Raw genomic sequence first — 13,706 nt, 5'->3', positions numbered from 1 at the left:
GCAAACAGTCCCTGCTGCGCTCAATGTGACTCACAAGGGGGTCCTGAATATAACTGGAAGTACGCGTAAAGACTACAAGAGAGAAATTGCTGATCTCAAAAGGGAGATCATTGGTGATACAGCTCCCATTAAAACTAAGGACACATTTGAACGCCAAGAAAAAAACATACGTGAATTTGACACAAACACTCAATTACGCAAATTAGACAAACTGGCTAAAGATATCCGGTTTTATGACAAAAAAATAAAATATCCATACCTTCAAGAGGATTATTACAAACAAGACAATCAGGGAAGATTTGCCATCAGAGGAAGAGGTTACTTTAGAGACCAGAGGAGATACACTACCTTCTCTTATTCCTCAGCTGGCAGCAGCACAGGCAGTGACACTGAGGTGCCGGGTCCTAGCTACAGCTCTCCTAATCAAGACTAGTCATACCAGTCTGCACACCAGGGGCCTTTTTTAGGGGAGGGTCAATGGAGATCCACCAGGGGCAGGGTCAGCTGGCACAATGGACCTCCATAAGGACAAGAGTGGGCTACAGGCAGGAATCTGGAACATCAGAGATGTCAGAACTGGGGTACAGTCAGGAACAGACGCCTCAAACAAGTCAGGTTCCAGGAGGATAGCCACAGGGACATCCAGACCAGGAGACAACACTACCAATAGTAGACATCACCTCCAACATTACTCCCATCTAAGTATGAGCGGAAAATCTGTTCCGCTCGCGGATTATGCGAATTTTCGGTAAATTCGCGATCCGCGAACTCCCGCGAATTTACCGAGAATTCGCAAATCCGCGAGCGGCGGATTTTTCCGGGGGCAAAAGTTCAAGCCTGGCCTGTTGTAACTATTTTAGGATGGCGCCGGCAAGCTGCCAGCGCCATCCTAAAATAGTTATTAAGTTAGCTTCAACAGGAAGCTCTAATAGATAAAATAAAGCAGGTGCTCGATTTTATCTATTAGAGCTTCCTGTTGAAGCTAATTTAGTAAGTATTTTAGGATGGCGCTGGCAGCTTGCCGGCGCCATCCTAAAATATTTACCATGCCCTTCCTGTGACTCATTCATCAGGCCAAAAACAATCATGAGCGTCGTCGAGGCAGGTGTGCCTTCTTCACAAATCTACCATGGAAAATCAGCTGTGATGCTGGATAGAGGCTTTTGCATCCGTGACTTTCACGAGCGCAATACCCGTGCTGTTTCTGTGACCAGGAGCTTATTTCTCTTCATCTGCTGAACTGATCTTTCTCTGACCTTTTATACACACTAGAAGCATGTGTGAACTCGCATGGTAGCCCTGCCCGTTTGGCCCCGCCCACACACTCGCGGTTTGCACCGTCTTCCCGCCATTCACCCACTATGATGGACAGCTCACTCAAGGGACCCCTGCGCCCTTCGGGGCGATTGCATAGTAACACACACATGGTCGCTCGAACTAGTTGATGCTCAAATTCAGTGACTCATTCATTAGCCCAAAAACAATTGTGAGCGTCGTCGAGGCTGGACAGGTGTGCCTTCTTCCCAAATCTACCGTGGAAAATCAGCTGTGATGCTGGATAGGCTTTGCATCCTTGACTTTCACGAGCGCAATACCCGTGCTGTTCCTGTGACCAGGAGCTTCTTTCTCTTCATCTGCTGAACTGATCTTTCTCTGACCTTTTATTCACACAAGAGGCACATACTGGGCACATTGTGTTCGCACGGGTTTCTGCAAGTTCGCACGCGTTTTGTACAATTTCGCAATTTGCGAAATTGTACAAAACCCTCGCGAACTTGCAGAAACCCGTGCGAACATAAAAAAATTAAAAAATCCGCAAATTCGCGGGAATTTGCGGATTTTGCGGATTGCGAGTTCGCAAATCCGCAAAATTCGCGAACGCGAGATTCGCAAAATTCGCCCATGCCTACTCCCATCATCCTATCATCAATCTGCCTGATCACACACTATCACACGAAGAACAACGTATATTGTGTAAGGGTTTATGATCTGTTCCTACCTCAAGACCTAATAGTTTTAATATCAAAATTGAATTCCATTAATTCTTCAAGAAAATCAGGTCACAATACTATTTACATAAAGTTATGACAACTCCAATTAAGTCTGCCACAGGTTTAAGAAGTCTCTCTACATTTATACCTCCCACACATGCTATGTTGCATAAAATCCTGGCATATGAACAGGCTGTCTTGAGGGATTTTATGCGCCTATGCTCGCAGAAACAGTATGTAAACTATAATGTCACCAAAGCACAACACCAGGCACTACACATACTTCAAGAGAATAATGAAATTGTCATAAAACTCACAGACAAAGGTGGTGCGATTGTGATACAGAACACTAAGAACTACATAGGTGAAATTGAATCACAACTGATTACAGTAATGAGCTACACCAAGCTGAATACAGACCCTACTAAGGAAATCAGTAATTTGATCAAAGGCATTACAAATACCGGCCTCAACCAAGCGTACCTCACAGACCTTGAACACTATTTCCTGAATAGAAAACATTTATGTACCGCCAAGATTTATGCACTTCTTAAAGTCCATAAAATCTTGAAAAACCTCCAGGACGCCCAATAGTACATAGTGTGGATCGATTCTGGAATCGCTGTGTAAATATGTGGATTTTTTCCTTAAAGGACATGCTGAATCCACCTCAACTTACTGAAGGGATACCATAGACACTATTTGGATATTTTTTTTGGGGAGGGGGTTGGTGGACAATTTAGCCTTCTACCCCACTCAACAACTCCTAGTCACCATGGATATTGTATCATTCTACACAAATATCCCACAGAAACCTGCCCTTGATGTGATGCACACAGTTCCGGGCACCAGACCTAGACCCTATTGCGTACCTACAGACTTTATGTTAAAACTAGTGGAAGTAGCCATGATGAGGAATTTCTTCATGTACCAAGGAGAATTTGTTTCTGCAAACGAAAGGTGTCGCCATGGGCACCAGCTTTGCGCCCAATCTAGCCATATTGTATATGGACGACATTGAAAATAATGTTATTCTATGCAACAAAACCCTTTCTGTAACAACATCTCACTGTGGAAGCGTTACATAGACGATATTCTTGGTATTTGGACCGGACAGATAGATGACCTAAAGACATTCCATACTTGGCTTAATTCAAGTTCCTGAGACCTCAAGTTTACAATTGAACATGGCCCCTCGTCAATCAATTTCTTGGACATCTCGATAAAAGTTTCTAACAATCAGTTATACACCACCCTTTGCAGAAAATGATCTGAAAGGAATACCCTCCTATGATACAGCAGTCACAATCTGAGGGGCCTCAGGGACAATTTGCAATTTGGTCAATTTCTGAAGATGGGGAGGAATTGCACGATACGAAAAGATTACGTCAATGAGTCAGAGGATTGTTGCGCAGAGTAATGGATAGAGGGTATCTGAAATCTCTATTGAAGAAGGCTTGCACAAGAGCTTGGTAGAATCCCAGGGAAGCTTTTTTGGAAGTCAAACCCTGTCACGACGACAGTTCAGAGCGCATGATATGTGTCACCACATATAACACACGTAGCAATGACATTAAGCAGATTATCAATCAATATTGGGAAGTAGTTTCTGACGATCTGGACATGATCGAACCTCCGTTGCACTCCTTCAAGAGGGGCAAAAACATCAGGGATAAAGTGGTCCATTCCTTTTTAAAACCTGTAGAACAACTGTTGCAACGTACCTTGAGGAACTTACCTCCGACTGTGGGACACTATAAATGTGGCCATTGTAAAGCCTCCAATCTCATTATTGAGAACAAGATATTTACACATAATAACTCCTCATTTACACTCAATGACCATACTAGCTGCAACATTACTAACGTAATTTATGGAATAATGTGTTCATGCAATCTGCGATATATTGGCCAGACCACACATAAGGTCAAAACTCGCATCCTACAACATTGCAGCAGAGTAAGGTGTAAGGTCCCAGGTGCCCCTTTAGTTGAACACTTCCAGACACTTAACCACTCAGTAGACAGCATTAGTTGGGTGGTTATTGAGAAGGTAACACTTGGTCCAAGGGCAGGTAACTTCGCTGAAATACTGAACCTACATGAATGCAAGTGGATGCACTATCTTGACACTGTGCAAAAGGGTTTGAACAAACAGGCGGAACTCGTGAGACAACAACCATTTTTAACCATGAGCTGAACTGCTTACAGACTATAATAGTTAATTGTGTCCTAGGTAATAGGAAGAGGGACTACCCGGCCATCTGTATGGGGTCTGGTTAATTCAGGGATCTCACTATACAAGTTACCAATTAGGTGTAATTTGATGGGGTACATTTTACAAGGCCCCCTGAGTTCATAACAACAAGACATTCACCATCTGTGTCTAACAGCATTTGTATTAGATGTTTATACTAATTATTGTGGCCAACCTTTATATCCTAATTATCTTGTCACGGATATGTTGTAAATATCTTCGGCCCCCTGATCTAATTGTAATCCCATATTCAAGGTTGATTCATCACCTTTAAATCTGATGCATTACTGGGTAACTTTCCTATTGGTCCTCCGTTCAAGTTATTATATGTTCACCATGCCACACATGAGTAACTGTCAGCACGCTTGCAGCCCCCTGATCTAACTTTAATCTTATATTCAAGTTATATCTGATGCATTATGTTATATCCCATGCAGTTCGGGTGTATTAATTGTATCACATACAGTTTAGAACCACACTCAGGTTTTTGTTGAACCGCAGTTTCTTTCCTGATACTGCATAATTAGTTACAACAATGAGTTCTCTCCTAACTGTTTTTGTCCTCAGAATCCAGCTTATTTATTAGGCACACTCCCTAAATTAGGAACTAATTATCCAAAGGGGTTGGACATGGACTTTGTCATTGGATTATTCCTTCTTCTATTCAGTGTGGTTTTGCCCACAAGCCTTGAGTATGATATCAGCCCTCATCTCTCAGTAAAATATGGCAGCATGTAGAGCACTGACGTGCCTCCTTATCCTTCTGTGTTTTTGTCACAAGCACTTTTTGATCACTTATTTCACCTTCACTATGAAGCAATCTTTGAAACTCTGAATTTACTATTATTGTATTATATAAATCATGTAGAATATCAAGTGGATCGGATCAGTGTTTAATTGTTTTGTTATGGGGAGTTTTTTGTTTCACAGCATTCCCCTTTTGAGATCATCATTGCTCATTTGGACCATCTTCTTTTGTACCAGATAAATAAACTAAGTAGCTAAATCTTGACGAACCAGATTTATCTATGCCAGCCCGAGCTAAGCCCAGTATTTTATTAACGACACATGGGAAGTAAATACCTATATCATCACCATTATACCGTTTGCCCAATCTACCAATACCATCACGCATCTAGCCAACAAAATATCTTTAGAAAAGTCCCTATTGGCACACACATTGGTGTTCAACCAATGAATAGATTTTTTCATGAGGCACACTTTTAGATTCCCCCTCGTTAGCTGGAAGACTGGGCATGTTGGTTAAAATAATAACATAGTGGGAGTATTCAGGAGGGAGGTCAGTCACTGAAGGGAGGCCGAACTAGAATATCGTCTTTCTGCCTGTTTGATAGCCTGCTTAGCTGTTGAGGGTTGCTCTTTATGGAACCTTGAGACTCCATTTGACACTAAACCATTATCAGGAGCAGCGGATTGGTTAATAGCTGCACTCCCTCTCCCCTTGTCATGGACCTGGTTGATGGAGACAGGTGCTGTGTTTCTGGGGCCCTAGTAGCAGATGACTTTTCTAGAGTTGTCTAGATGTGGGCTAGGCGATCAAAGATAGGGCACAATTTAATGTCCAACATATCACATATATGTGTTATCAATTGCTTTCAGAATTCATCACACCTAAACAATGATGAGAAATAAACATATTTTTCCTTGTTGTGCCTCTATTGGGAAGGCCTACAATTTTGATGAATTTCCAGGTTTACTATTCTTGGCAAAGTGGAAAACACATCAAATAGCATGAGTGGATGCATGCTCCACCCATGTTCCACCCTTGTAGCCCTTTCCCATTGCTGAGTAATGCGAAGCATTGTATTGAGCTGCATTGAGTTACTCTGTATTTCCAAGCCACATAAGGTGGCCTTGTGCACCTTGGTATATCTTCCTTAGGGTTTGTATTGCCCTTTTGTCATCCTGTGTGACACAAGGGCAACAAAATTCTTTGATAAATCTGGACTCATGGTTGAGTTAAGCAACCCTATGTTTTCATTATAATGGTTAGATGTTGATTCCATCTGATTGACCTGGGTTTCTGGGTAATTAAACCCACAGCCACCTAGGGGCATATTTATGAGGCCCTTTCAGTGCTCTTGCACCACGCAACCTGGCACAAGAGCGACCAAATGAAACATGATTGTTATGAAGCCACGCAAGGCCATCTTGTGTGACCCTTCATGACATGACTGATTCATAAATCTCAAGTAATGTACCGCATTATTAATACCCTGAGTTGCATTACATTGGGCTAAGGAGTCGTTTCCATGGGTGTTTCTTGGGTGTTTTCCTGCAACATCAATGGATTTTGAAGCATTCCCAGATTTACAACAGGTATGCCATTGAAGTTACAAGGTATTCTGCCTATAAGGCTTGTACATTTAATGGGGAATATACTAATGAAGGAGCAAATAAAACCAATGACAATGTTTTGTTAACTACTGCTGATATAATGGAGGTAGTTAAGAGACTGCTAGAAGTTTCAGAGGTAGCATAGCAGAGTTGGATCAGAGGCAGTTGCTTTAAGAGAGATGATGACATTTGAGTTTCAGGAGATGGAAGACCTGTGTTACCAATTAGCTTGTTGTCACCCATGGCTAGGTATTTTCATGGCCTGACTTGAAGCTTACCTGACTAGAAGGAATGACAGTCTCACAGTAGCTACATTTCTGTTGAGAGAATGCATACCCAGGTTCAAATTTCTGATTTCACTAGAGTCAGACCAAGGAACTCATTTTAATGATGAGGTCCTGAGAATGTTGTGTGCAGTATTGCAGGTGTAGGACTACATTGCAGTTTCCAACCTGAGGCTTTTGGAATAGTGTAGCAGGTCAACGGCACTTTTAAATCCAGATTGTCAAAGTGTGTGCTTCTCTGTTCCTGAAGTGGCCAGATGCTTTGCCTCTTGTACTGATGAGCCGTCCCAGTGTTCCTGATTAGAAGACAGAATTATCTTCCCATAAGGTCAACATGGGCAAGGCTATGAGACTGCCAGACTATTACAGATGACATGATTCTTGATTGCTGCAAAGTGTATGAAAGTAGGATCTGCTTTTTATAGTTACTCCCACTTTTTGCTGATGTTTCACTGTTTTCGAAGTAGACTGACTGGGATCCTGTTATCCAGTCAAGCTGGTTTCTCCTCTAAATTGATTGCATGTACTTTAGGTACACTCCAGATTGGATTCTGGGGTACCCTTATAAGTCCCTAGTATATGGTATACTATGTACCCAGGGCATAGGTATCCCAGAGGCCTCTCAGGGGCTGCAGCAGGATATTATGCCACCCCTGAGAGACCATTCAAACTGATTCCACAGGTTTGCTACTGCAGCCTGTGAAAGGTGGTGCATGCACCCTGTACTTAGTTATAGGTTCACCCCTATGGCAGGCCTTATCAATCATGAAAGCAGGGTGCTGGGATTTATGTGAGAGTGTAGGAGGGTACCCATGCATGAGCAGAGCCCCTCTGCAGCCTTAGGAACCTATTTTCTGGGGTTGTTTGTGATGCAGTCAACAATATATATTCAAGTGCATTATAACCTCGTGGTAAATGCTAACTTTAAAACGGCTGCTTGGAAACATGTCTTGTTTGGTGTCAAACACCTTGGAATCATACCTCCCCACCAGTAACTGACGGGGGAGGTATAATTCCACCCTCCTAAAGGGACCTATGTGACACACCGGTATGCCGGGTACCTGCTTTCTCGTCCTGGGCATCCCAAAATAGATGCTGCTAGCCACAGACACAATTCGGCCCTCTTGCTGCTGAGCCAAGCTCAAGCAGGGGAAGGCTTGAAAATAGGTTTCCTGTCACAGGGAGGTGTGACCACCTCGCAGACAGGATTTAGTGTATTGGGGCTCTGTGAGTGCCTGACAGTCTGCACTGGGGGAACATTTGGTGTCCCTGTGCATAGTCCAGTTAAACCGGTTGCAGGAGCCATTTGCTCCTGCTTGGGCATGAAACTGGACAAATGACATCGGTGTAACCACCCCTCTGTCCTGAACCTCCTATAGGTGGGTCCCCAGAGTTTGGCCCACTCCTTCCTTGGGTACAAAATAGGAACCTTGACTACATGACTTTAGCTTTTACCTACATGACTTTAGCTTTTACCTGGACTAAACCAAGTCCAGGTAAAAGTACTTGGCAGAAACCAAGTACTTCCATGATCTACACTGCGCTGGATGACTGAAGAATCTCCCTTGGAGTAAAGGAGTTACTCCACTGTGAAGCAGTCACCTTTAGCACATCGGACTGGTTTGCATCTCCTGAGCTCCTGAGGACTCTGAAGATTTATGCAACACAGGAGGTGGTTTCCTGAGCGTCCCTGAGCATCCCTGAGGCCAATATGCCACCTCAGTAATTCTGAGACCAGTATCCCTCGTGGGGACTGTGTAACCAGAACCCCTGTGCACCATTTTCTTTAGCTGCAGCAGATGCTCTTTAAAAATCCCTGAGGCTGTGGTTTGGACTATGTGTAGTCCTGACCCCGAGCAGTAAGTGTACTGAAGATTTCCAGCCTACACTTCACGAGTGTTCCGTGGGCTGGTATTTTGGGATTCGCTCGAGGTCTCTACGCAATTCCTGGTCTGTTGGCCTCTGAGTCCCTGCGAAGGTAGCTTTGACTTCTCTTGGGCTTTCCTGGTTGCCCCAGATGTGCACTGACTCCCCATAGCCGGGAGAGTCTCCTGGACCTTGCTGGTCCACACCGGGTCTGCTTTCCTCTGCCCGTGTGGGTTGCATTTGCCAAGGCTTGTTGGTGTTCAATCCAGACACTGACCCCTCAGCACTCGACATCCTTTGTGGGAAAGCTCCCCTCCTGACTTTGGTCCTCATCAACATCTCCTGGTCCCTGTGGCTGCAGAGTCAAGCTCTCCATCATCTCACCTGTAGCACCAGACATCTATGGGCAGTCGTCTACCGAGCGCCTGGTCACCCTGAAGTGACCCACACTCTGTCCTCTCTGATTTCAGGGTCTTCTCACCTCAGATCCAGGCTTACATCCCACCAGACACTTTTCATCTTCCCGGCAACAGCACTTCTTTGAGCCATGCCATTGAAAATTACAAAGGTTTCCGCCATCACATGACACCTACTCACAAGGGTGCTGGCCTTAGAACCTTCTAAGTTCCAAAGGGTTTGCTTGAAGTCCGTTCGGAAGTGTCTTTAATCTTTAATTTTCCAACCACGACTTTCCCATAGAGTTGTACGGAGCTCGCGTCTGGGTTCTCACACTGAACCCATCCTCCGTGTGTCCCCTGTGTCACTATTTTGGGTGGTTCCTTGGAGTCCCAGTGATTATACGTGCTCTAGACACTGTGTCTAGTTAAGTTGTGGTTGTTATACCACTTTCTTAGTATATGGTTTGGTCTCTCCCTGGAGCCCACTGTGTATTGGGCTATTCAAAGTTCTAGTGATTTTATATAGTGTGCGTTGTGCTTTAATCTCATAGAGAGGTTAGTAGAGAGTGTTTAGAATTAAATACATATATTTTATATATCTCTTGTGTGGCTCACCTTTCATTTGGTTATTCAGGAGGTTCTAATCTGGTAAAACAAGCTGCTTTACATTCCTTCGAGACTTATCCTGAAGGCTGCTCTTCACAGACACCTCTAGGATGGCTCTATGATAGCTTTCTTTAACACCTTGGGTGCTTGAGATATTTTCCTCCTGTGCTGCATTCCCTGAATTTCCATTGTTCATGACGAGCTCAGCTCGTCATGAGCACAGCTCAACCGTGCCTCATGACGAGCTGAGCTCGTCATGAGCATCGAAGGGGTTAAAGGTTGTCTTTGACCTAATCATCAATAAGGGTCGTTTGGACTGGTGCACAGCATATACCAGGCCAACTTCTCACACAAAGGACTGACTCATGGACTTTTCTGTGTCTCATCAAGTTGAAGCGGTCACAGCCCACCTCATCAGCAGCAATGCCATGGCTTTAGTCCCGGCGACTGGGTCTCAGTGAAGAAACATGTAAAGAATTGTTTTTTGGAGCCTCGCTGGCTTGGCCCTTACCAGGTGATTCTTGTCAGCACAACTGCTGCAAAGTGTGAATGTCTCTCTAACTTTGTGCACAATGCTCATACTCACAAGGTTCAGTGTCCCCTTGATGATGGAGCAGCATCTCTCCCAGAAGCAACAATGGTGGTAGAAAACCCAAGGGAGCAGATTAGTCAAGCTGTAGGGAACCTGCCAGAGTTTGAAACAGCGCTTGATTGGCCTGAGGGGGGGCTGGATGAACTAACAGGTGGTGCTGGCTCAGGTGAGCCTTACCCTATGGTGCTGAATGAGCCAGAGTCAGACCCTTACAAATGGCTTAGTGCTGTAGAACTATGAGTGGCAAAAAGAGTACGCTGGCGGAGAAAGCAAGAAAGGGGGAGACTCAATTTGCCAGCAGACTGTGAACTCCAAACTGTCCCAGAGAACTCTGAGGATTCTGAATTAGGTGATGTGGGAAGTGAGAGGACTGTGCTCAGAAGATCAAAACGTGCTAGAGTACCCTCTCAAAGGTATTCTTCCCCTGAATTGACTTACTTTGCTGCAAATGCCACAGAGATAGAATTCTGAAATAATGGTGGAGGTTCAACTGATGCTTCAGGAATTTGGTCTTCAATTTGATCACACCTTCAAACTTGCTTTTTAAAAAATATTAAGTACCTTGAGACACCTAATCTTGGATGTGGCAGAATTTCCTTTCATGGATGTGAGTGAATTATCTGTGATAGTAGACAAACTGAAACATTTATTTTGGAACTGGTTATATATGAACAGGAACCATTCCATATCAGAGGCATTTAACTCTTTCCGTGCTGATGACGGAACCACTCCGTCATCAGCCGCGGTAGTGCTGTGCTGATGACGGAGCAGTTTTTGCGCCTGGGCGGCGCGTTCTATTGAGTTGGCGGGGCCATGACGGAACCGCTCCGTCATCAGCACAGCTCAACCGAGGCTGGTAACGGAGCAGTTCCGTCACCAGCATGGGCGTGCCGCGCGGCCCCCCCGCCCCCTTAGCGCTGCGGCGGAATAGCCAATAGTTCAACCGTGTTTTACCTATATTCCAGATAACAGTAAAGACTTGCAAAAATATATTACGAATATTACTGACTTACAGAAAGATTTGAAGGGTTTGGTACCAACAGGTGGATGGGAAGTTATTGGCAATGGATTACGTGCAGTAGACAAATGGTTTGGAAACTTGGAAAGTGGATAGTGGGTTCTATCTTCAAGCCTCTTGTAACCATTGTTCTTTGTGCAATATCCATAGTTGAGTTCTTTAAAGTGTACCAGTGGGTAAAAGAGAGTAGGGAAGTGAAGCGAAAGTGAGAGAATGCAGAATTATAGGAGAGTCAGAGTAAATATTATTACAACATGAAACATATGATGAATTCTAGACAAACAATTATGAGGACCACTCTGTTTTAGTTGGATGATAAGTGATCGTTATCATGACATGATGGCTTGATTTGCAATCAGAGGGAGGATTGGAGCAGCGTAATTTTAGCTTCACTCTTACAGGTCATAGAACCGTAATATACTTGTGTATATTTATCATTCATTAGCCTCAGTCCGCCCTAACGTCAATAATGAAAGTGGAGTATTCAACAGTATTTTTGAAATGCTTCATTGTAGAGAGTTGGGGATTTATAAACATGTAACCTTACAACTTCGGGTAACAAGGAAAATTGAGTTCTTCTTCTTATTATTATTATGTTTCTTATATAGCGCTGGAATCGACCCCCGAAGGGGTATCTCCGCGCTTGCCTTGGGAACCCGTCCTGGTTTTTCCCTGTGAGATAGCCCCTACAGGGTATCCCCAAGGTGAAAGCCAGGCATCCCGCCGCGGGGGACCGTTGTGGAGATTAAGCAAGCTTAATGCCCAGAGTTGCAGAGTGTGAACCCATGATTAGGTCAGGCACCGAAGCGAGAATTATCGAGTCCATGGACATTTGAGCTCAAGACCCTGCCGCGTCGGGAATTGAACCCTGGTCCCGGGTCTGACCTCTGCTTCAGGGTCTGCCTGCTCTAACCAGTGAGCCACACTTCTCCACGCTATACATAGCTATCCGTATGTTTCAAAATGTATTTGACATTTCATCACATACGTAACCATGCTTCCTTACTTAAGTTATCTTTATATAAGTAAATTGATTTTGTGACTGTTTGTACACATTTATCTAATTGTAGGGTGCAATTTTTGTTTTATTAAAGTTAGCTTGACCAAAGCCCTTAAGCTCTTGGGCTTCAATGTTTAACCTTCAACGTGATAGTTTTACTTACTTTGCATGTTCTAGCCTCTGCAGGTGCAGTCTCTAGGCTTCGTTAGTTTGTGAAAGGCTTACTGTGGGTTGTATAGATAGTGAGCTACAGGAGGAATCTTTTGGCGAGAAGGAGAAACATTAACAAAGTAGGAGGCTGATTCTCATGGCTGAAAAGGACACTCGAGGTCACCCAGATGTTTCAATTGGAAGGTGGGAGAAATGATGGATGTAACCAATTTCAGCGTTGAGAATTTGGAGTTGTACTGGAGATAATGACATAGACTTTGTTAGTAATCAGTGGCAGATAGCACTTGAACTCTGAGAAATACAGACCTCTTTATATATTTCCCATTGTGTGGTTTTATGCTACGTATTTCTCTTGATTTGGAGAATATTTACGGAAGTCTCCACTTTGCTGACACCTTTTTTTCACCCTTGATTCAACTACGGTTTCCCTGATTCCTAGTTTAGGATAGGATCAGTTCGATGACTTTAGATATCCTCATGTATAGACAGGAGAATTGAAACCTGCAAAGTAACTATCAGATTCTCGTTCTCATCTTTTATATTGATGCTACTGAATGACTTATATTTTTTCTTTTTGTTGGTTTTGAACTTTAGATGACAATTTGGATTTCCATTGGTGATATGTATCTTTACAATATGTTTCTGTGACTCAACTATATCAGTCTGGCCTTGAGTTTGTAATAAATCCTTTTAATCGTACTCGTCATTTTGGACCCTCACAGTGTAGTAAAAAATATTACACTGTAACCAAAAATTTGAATTGATATTAACTTCCTTTTATATCTCAGGCTATTGCAAAGGTCTATCAACCATAGAACGATGGTAAGAACTTCCTGTGCCCTCTCAAGAGATTCAAGGAGAAAAGGGCTAGTACCAGGTTGTTGGGGCTCACCATGGCCCCACGACAACCACAGTCCACTTTCCGCTCCTTCATTGGCTATGGTCAGCTTCATCCTTTCATCCCTAGAAACCACGGCTAACAGGTGCCTCAGTCCTTTCATGGCCGCCGACCCAGCTACCACAAACCTCATGAGAACCAGATGTCTACCAATTTCCCGTACTCCCCCCGGCAGCCACAGCCTCAAAGCCTCTTAATTATGCCGTCATCATGGGAAACCGGTTAGCGGCAGAATATGACCCACTCTGCCCCAATGGCTGGCAAGAAC

Source organism: Lissotriton vulgaris, chromosome 3_1 (genome assembly GCF_964263255.1).
Source record: "Lissotriton vulgaris chromosome 3_1, aLisVul1.2, whole genome shotgun sequence".
Taxonomy (NCBI): Eukaryota; Metazoa; Chordata; class Amphibia; order Caudata; family Salamandridae; genus Lissotriton; species Lissotriton vulgaris.
This window is presented reverse-complemented; position numbering follows the sequence as displayed.